Consider the following 8539-nt stretch of genomic DNA (forward strand, 5'->3'; position numbering starts at 1 on the left):
AACCCCGGCAGAGATATAAATTCTAAAGATGAAGTAAAGGGAAGATATGGCATTAAGCTTAACTAACCTTTGTGCCTTTGATTTAAGTTGGCAGAAACTTTCCAGAGCGAATGAATTGGAAAAGGAAAAAAGCAATTAGCAAAAACAAAGAGACAACAACACAGGAGCGAAAGAAAGAACTTGCTTTTACGCGAAGATGAAGAATGCAGTGTAACCAAACCAACTTACGATTTCGATAAATATAACCGATGGAGTTAGGAACGGTTACACATTCAACTAAACAATTCAAAACCCAAGAACAGCACAACCCAAGAGGGAAGTATTCTTATCAAACTCTTGACTTTTGCTAATCTAGGAATGAAATGCAGGTGCATAAGCGACGCCGGAGTAATAAACTTGAAATTACTAGCAAAGAGACGAACTTAAAGAGGCATGTGGCCAGGTGCTGCATAAACAAAGGGTTAACAAAGCTCACCTAGTCCAACAAAATGTATACTAGCTGTATTCTAGAGCCATTCTCCACACTTCGCATGCGCGTAGATATGATTGAATGGAATCGAGGATAAGAGCAGGGCACAAATTAACCACCCAACGATGACATCTAACATGAGAAAAAGGATGATTGCAAGCCTCCGGTATGAAAACGATGTTCAGGCAAAGCTAAAAAAACCAACAAATTAAAAGGGATCTATATACGTTGGAGAAGGATAATTTGAAAAGTATGACGAAAAAAGAACTTTGCAAGTTTTTAGGGACAAGTAATATACATTTTATACAGGTTTGCAGGGCGAAAGCAATACAGTATCATGAACGAAACTAAGGAATGAATGCACCAGCAAAGACAACTATAAGAACGAACAAATAATAAAAACAAAGGAAAAAGTTACAGGAGATCACTAGGTCACTAACTTGGGAGGAGAAGAGAAAAAGCATGAAGAAAAATTTTATGCAAAGAGTGGCAACAAGATGATAACGTGTGCGAATGATACCCATCAGCATGAAGGACTCGGTCAAATAGTGAAGATAGGAAGGAGATACTGCTAACAGGAGAACAAAATGATAAGCTGTGCGAATCGCTCGCAAAATTTTGGAATATCAAGGGAGAAGATATTATAACAGGAGAACAAAATGAGGTTATACATCAAGCAACGGACGACACATTTGGTTAAGCTCATTGAGTTCGTGCCACAGCACGTTGGATCGATTCTCTCCTCTCACTTAATTTCTTGTTGCTGTGCGATAATATCGCATATTTGCAAAAGAGGCCCATCTTCCCAAAGCACGCCATTTCATGTTCAAGCCCAGTAAAGCATACTAAGAGAAACTCACAACATGTTAGCAAATCAAAAGGGAGAAATAGAGCGCTACAACAACAAAGAAAAGCAAAAGAAGAAAAAGACAAAAATAAGACCTTAACAAAAGGCATCAGAAATAAAAACTAGATTGGCAAGGAATCCGAATGTGGCGTGCAACCCAGTTCGCATACATGCAAGAGGAAAAGAAGTAAGACCTATCGCATGTCATAGTCGGAGAAACCTCGAAAGCATGACTCAAGGAAAGGCTACACCGACCCCGGAACTTGAGTCATGGAGATTTGGGGTGAGAAAAAAACGATGATGCCCATCCGGGAGAGGTGCCTTAAATTTTTAGTCTAAGTGAAAAATCTTAGATTGAGAGTCTAAGGTGAAAAAGACTCTCCTAAGGAGTGCAGAAACTCCATCAGGGCGCCGAGGTACACGGTTGATTCAAGAGTGCGGGGGGCATTGGATATTCTTTACCACTCTTGAAAAGTCCTGACTATGATGCACTCGGTCCGAAGATACCCCACTTAGGATGCGGTCTCGTAACCATGAACCTTATCGGTGAAGGTATAAGAGGCTGCGAAATCAACTGGTTGTTGAAATACCGGATGGTAAGAGCCATAATATTAACCCGATAGCGGTAAGATTCCTTGAAGGGGCAACCAGGGGGAAGATAAGGACGACACCATCCATTAGGGAGCTAAATTGTGTAAAAAAACGACAATGTCACGGGGCTTCTACTCATGGGAGTATCTAGGCCTGTCGCATGAAAAGAATCCTGAAGAGGCAATAATATAAGAGATATTAAGGCAAGATCAATGGATCATTGCATGAAAATGTAAAGACCGCCTGCAATTTTTCCGCCAGAGGCAACAATAAGACCTTTACTTATGAAGGCCAATAAAACCTCCAGAGAAAAGAAAAATATGTTTATTTAACTAAATATTTGTTTTGCAGGATATCCGAAAAATAAGTAGCAAAAATAAGTTCGCACATGAGAAAAGAAATCATTAGGAAAAATGAGACCTCATGAGAAAAATAGAACACAAGTTAATATTGTTTTGCAGGAATTGATAAAGAGCGGATAGGATACGAAGAAGATCGCATAGTAAATGTAATTGAGACAAAGCCAAAGAAATAAGGAAAAAGACGTAACAATACAATGCGATCCGATGAACTAAGGATGGACAAAGAATAAAGGTAAGAAACTCAACATTATTTATATGTTACATAAAAGCATCGCATACGCATTCATGGAATAAGCATTGCATATGCATTACATCGCATACACATTTCATCAAATAAGTGTTTTCGCTCAATTATTTCGCATAAGCAATTTGAAGAAATTATACCCAAAGAATAAAAATGTGAAGATCAATTCGCTCAACCAACACTTTCTCAAGAGTTCTTCCCTCATAGATAAAAAACAGAGGCAACTATGGATTATCAAGAAAACATTTTTTGTTCTTTATCTTCTCGTCCAGAGTCATTTCCAAAGAAGACGCTCATTCATGAATAACAAGAATTTTCATTCATGACAAAGCTAACATAGCATGAGGCAGAGAACATGGAGCAATACTTCTTATTCGCATTCAAGGATGGATACTTCTTATATTTAGAGGATTAGTACTTCTTATACTTGTTCAAGGATACTTCAGACTTCTTATATTTCTTCAAGGATACTTCATACTTCGCATACTTCAAAAAATGATACTTCATATATACTTTTCAAGTCCAGTATTCTTTCGCGTAGTTCCTTCATCAACAAATATCAAAGACTACTCCAACAACTACAACAAAGTGGATTTTTCCTTGAAGATCGCTCTTCAAACGATATTCAAGAAAGAAGAGGCAAAATGTAGGGGAAAAGTATCACATAGGTTATCAAGTATGCGAGATTAATATAAGGCTGTGGGGTAATGTCGCACGGTGGATCTGAAATAAAAGGAAATATGAGCTGTCATCCACTATGTAATATCCTATATAAAGAGAAAGGAATGAGAGAGAAAGCGGAATTATGGTTATTAGTATAATCTCCTTCTTCTTCCTCCGTAAAAACGGGAGCTCCAAATATTCATTAATGGAGTCCCAATGTAATCCATATGTAATTCAATAATCATAGTGAAACCTAACCCCGTGGATGTAGATCAAATTAATCGAACCACGTAAATCTTGTGTCCTATTTTATGTTTCCGTTATCTTTATCTTTATTTTCATATCAAATAAGTTTAGATCTAAAAATCATAATCATAATAGTTAATGGGGTGTGTTGTAGGATTTCCTGGAACTACATGTGTAGTGTGAAATTGACATCAAGAAAAAGAACATGAGAAAAAACATGAAATGCATGCAAAATGTTTAACCCTGAACAGTTGCTTACAACAACTTCTCATATACTGATGCACAATGATGAGAAACACTTTAACTCACCCATCGGCGCGATCCATATCCGATGTGGAGACTAAGTTCCTGAACACATATCATCTTTCTTCATAACATCATCATTGTTTTGCTAGCTGATCACCTTAACAAAACAATGATAGATCAGGACAGTTTCATCGTAGGTGGGATCAGACTATCTTATCAATTCCGGCTCTAGATGCTTCAAAGTTGGAACCGAAAATTTAATAGTCTGTTTATTTATACACGTGCGACCCCTAGAACAGAGAAAAAAACACAACCAAAACTTGATTTCGTTGCAGATTGATAGTACCTAGCAGAGCTTACTCTCTTCAATCTCATACAACCAAAAATGGATTGAAACTACAAAAACTACAAAAGGTGTGTTTAACACTTGATAGGTCCATGAGATTAGAAAATTAAATTTAATGAAACATTCGATTAAAAGAATATTAAAGCATGATTAGTCTTTACCCATTTTATTTACCCTCTCTTACGACAAAACAAAGTTTCCAAGTGGCAACAATGCGAAAAGCAGATATTTGAACTTTTATCCCATAAATCAAACCATTATAATGATGAAATTCTTTCCAAGCACTCATTACATAATCATTATCCCAACTGTGAAGCGTCGTATCTAGTTTGGTTGTCATATGGCTCAACGTTATACCCACCCCTAAAGGATTGAGAAGGGAAATTTGAGAAATCCAAGGAGTTCACATATACCGATTACAATTCTTGAAGCCAAGAAGATTAAGAAAGTTTTTTTTTTTTTCCAATTCAGGTTCCACCAACATGTTAGACGCTAAAATTTAGAAGTTAGGTTATTTTTATGGAACTAACACAATCACCTAAGTTTTATAAGCATATGCCATAAAACATTTGATACAATCCGTGTATGCGTGAAGCATTGTTTGTTGATGTTTACAGAGAACATACATTTGTAAATTTACATTAAAACACAACTATTGACGGTAACATGTAAACACACACCCTCCTTGTGATCGGATTTTCTACTGCCTTTCAAGGAAACCACAACACTAAACATAAACAAAAAATAATCAGAGATATGAGGATCTAGAGAAATGGCGAACAACCTTATGAATAGTCAGATTTGTGCGTTTAATTTTTCGTAACTCAAACATTGGGCACTGACAAAAGAAAATATGAGACCCATAAAGTAAAAGATGTGTATGTGAAATAAGCCGTTTAGGAGTGTTTTTTGAACGGTGGCATGTAAAGAGTTTTCTTCAATCCAGATCACCAAAAAAGGATTGAAACAAAAAAAATTAAAATACACAAGCATGCAGGACAACAAAAATATACTAGCTATGTTCAATACTCAGGTCTAGGAGCAATTAAAAATAAAATGTAATTAAACATTCAATCAAAAGAAGACTTAAATCTTGATTAATCTTTCCACTTTTCTTCACCTTTTTCTGTTTCCTCCTATATTCTTGATGAATTTTGTAGATAATAAAAATAGAGTTTCGATTTACAAAATGGTGAAAAACTTATATTACAACCTTCATGCCTTAAATCAAACCTTCATTAAATTCCTTCCAACCATTATTATAAAGATTCGTTTTCTCTAAAAAAACTCTGAAGCACCGCATCATCAAATTTGCATAATTTATTATTATATAAATCAACTCTAATTCTTTGATTTGAAATATCATCATTTCCTAGTAGTTATGGACATCGCAAGGTGTATGGACCATCCGACTGACCCATGATTACTTAGACCCTATTGCTCTACTAGATAATTAGTATCTCTTTTTAGTTTCCTCAAACATCCTACTAACGTGGTTGTGTATTCGTCTCTTATTTTTCCTTTCAATCTTTCCGTCCAGATAAATTGATACGGAACATGTTCTATATAATGAACGTCAAACGACATGCTAAGAAAATGAACATATAACAAATGGTGCAAAATTAATCTTCAATGACCGACTAGTTTTTCATGGAAGTTACACCTCGGTTCTTGTGATCTTCTCCTCCTAGACGACCAAATTGCGGAGCTCCCAAAGGTATCATAGTAGCTGGAAACATGTCTAAATTGCGGAACCTTTGCACAATTAATAACATTGAAGAGACTATTTGAAGTTGGTAGCACTACGGGAAAAATCATCATTGACGACACAAGATAAGAGTTGCAGTACCCCTACGACAACTCCATTTCATGCATTGTGGAACGGGGGTATTGTAGAAAGTCCAAGTTTTTCTACAATGGATGACAAGTGTTGTAAAGAGTGATGTGATTCATGGTTCAACAATAGTTTGCCAATGTTGTGATTCTCTTCCAATTTTTTTGATAACCTAACACAACTCTTGCTTGTATTGTAGAACAATTGTGGACAACATAAGTTGCATATCATAGAAACATATGCAACAACAATTACCAGTATTATGAATAATATTTGCACAGCACCTGTATGAATTGTAGAACTATCTTGGACAACAAAGACCTTATGTTGTAAAGTAACTGTTTCACTATATCTAGTTTATGTAGTTGAAAACCTTTGATGATGTTGCAAGATTTCTGAACAACACCTGCTGATGTTGCAGGATTTCATTTTACAATGATTATGGTATGAAGTAGAAATTGTTAACACAACACTTACTAGTATTGTGAATATTACAGTCAGTACACTTGTTAGCATTGTAGAACATTTGTTTTTACAATTATTGTCATGGGTAGCAGAAATTGTTAACACAACACTTATTAGTATTGTGAATATTACAGTTAGTACACTTGTTAGCATTGTAGAAGTACCTTGATACAACTATACTATGTGTAGTAGGACTATCTTTTACAATACTTGTGAATAAGATCAAACCCATATTTCAGAATATATATTTCACTTTTGTCACTACTATTTGTGAAATGTAAAGAAACAACTAGATTAAACTGAAATGTAAATAAACAATTGGATTAAACTGAAAGATTCATTCAAATTAAACCAAACCCAGAGTTAAAGAATTCACATACCAATGTGATATACACAAAACATACAAAAAAGTGGCAGTGATATGTTTGTTACCAAAAGTTAAGTCTCCAAAAAGATCACAGAAGATTAAGAAGTCTATTGGTAGATTATTCTATCTTTGGGCCATGTGATAAAATTTGAAACAGCATCATGAACAGTTATGACTTCTGAAGTAGCTTGGTAGACAAGAGCATCATCAACATAAGAAACCTTCACACATACAGTGTAGGCTCCAAGACCGATTGGTTTTCCATGTATCTGCTTACTTGGATCTGTTTCAGCAATTTCAGCCTCTGCAACCACCTCGTCCTCCTTGTACCAGCTTAACAACTTGCAAACTTGGAATCTCTTTGGCACTTGAACCTCATCTTGTTTCCTGACATGACTTGGAGTGGTATCAGTTGAGACTCTTTCATTACAGATAACATTTCTGCTAGTGCTAGCCTATGATTGTTGCTGGGACTTAACATGTGAGAGGGTAAGACTCCATTGCAGACACATTTTGATTTCGTTCCCTATATTAAGACCAAACACAGTATGAGGGGCATTATCGAGTTTGAGTTTATCAAGAAAAGGAGACCTAATAAAATACAAGTTAAATTCTCACCTCTAGCTGCACCACTCGATCACTCAATGCTTTATAGGATTCTCGACACTCTTTAATCATCATCTTATAGTGGGACTGCGCAACAACCTTTTTACGTGTCGCTCCAAAACCAATTCCTTTAAGTCTCCCTTTAGTTTTCTTGTCCTCACCAAAGGCCTTTGCAAGAATATCATCTGTCACGGATGATCCACAATCAGCATGATACTTTTCTCGAGCTTTTTCAAGTTTTTCCTGTGTAAGCGTGTAAAACATCAGATATTTTTGACTTTTTCAAGCACACACAAATAAAACAAAGTAACATGAGAAGATTTCTTACCAAAGCTTCTACAACACCAGGATGTGGTTTCTTTCCTTTGCGCTGTTTATGACCAACTTTCCAGATTATAGCTCTATCAATCTTTGGTTGTGTTTTGCTTTTTGCTGCCAAATAAATGTATCAATACATGAGTCATCAAGAATAGCATAACAACATGGTATTATCTCAGAATATTTCTAAGATAAAACTTTGTAGAGAACTTCAAACAATTATATTTTTAACGATGCAATAGCTTTCACATGGTGAATATCAAGACTGTAGAACATACCAATTTCACCTCCAATCGGGCGTAACCTTCTCGACTTATGGTATGTGGGGTGGTGTGTTTTGAACGATTTTCTTGCATTTTTATTCTTCTGACCTGAATAGAAAAGTAAAAAAATCATTTGACAGACTTTAAAGTTTTTAATACAAATATATAGGCATTCTATATAATAGAAATTACTTACTCTGAATTCAATAGAGTCTACATGTTTCACAAACTCTTCCCACTCCCTAACTGTCATGGTCCTGGGCATTAACTTCTCCAGCCGTTTCTTTTGTTCCCCTTGTAGCCGATCCAAAGCGTCGAGTACCAAACCAGCTTTCCTTGACCTTGCTTCTCTAAGATAAGTTCCCATCTTGCTGAAATAATAGTCTTTGTAATACTCAGGCACAATGAAGGTTCTACAATAAATTTAAATAATTGAATTAGAATACGCTATGAATTAAATAATTGTTGACTATGACTTAAATAATTATTGACGAATGAAAAGAGTTAAAGAGTTATCAATTGCGAACCGAGACTATCTTCCATATGTTTTCTTTGGCTTCATAAGGGACAAGTCTCCAATCCTTGTACGTTAATGGAAGTTTCCGAACAAGCACCCCTAGCACACTGGCAAGTTGCACAGATGGATCACCAATCGGTTGTTCATTAGAGTTG

The sequence above is a fragment of the Papaver somniferum genome, chromosome 3, assembly GCF_003573695.1.
Source record: "Papaver somniferum cultivar HN1 chromosome 3, ASM357369v1, whole genome shotgun sequence".
Classification (NCBI taxonomy): domain Eukaryota; kingdom Viridiplantae; phylum Streptophyta; class Magnoliopsida; order Ranunculales; family Papaveraceae; genus Papaver; species Papaver somniferum.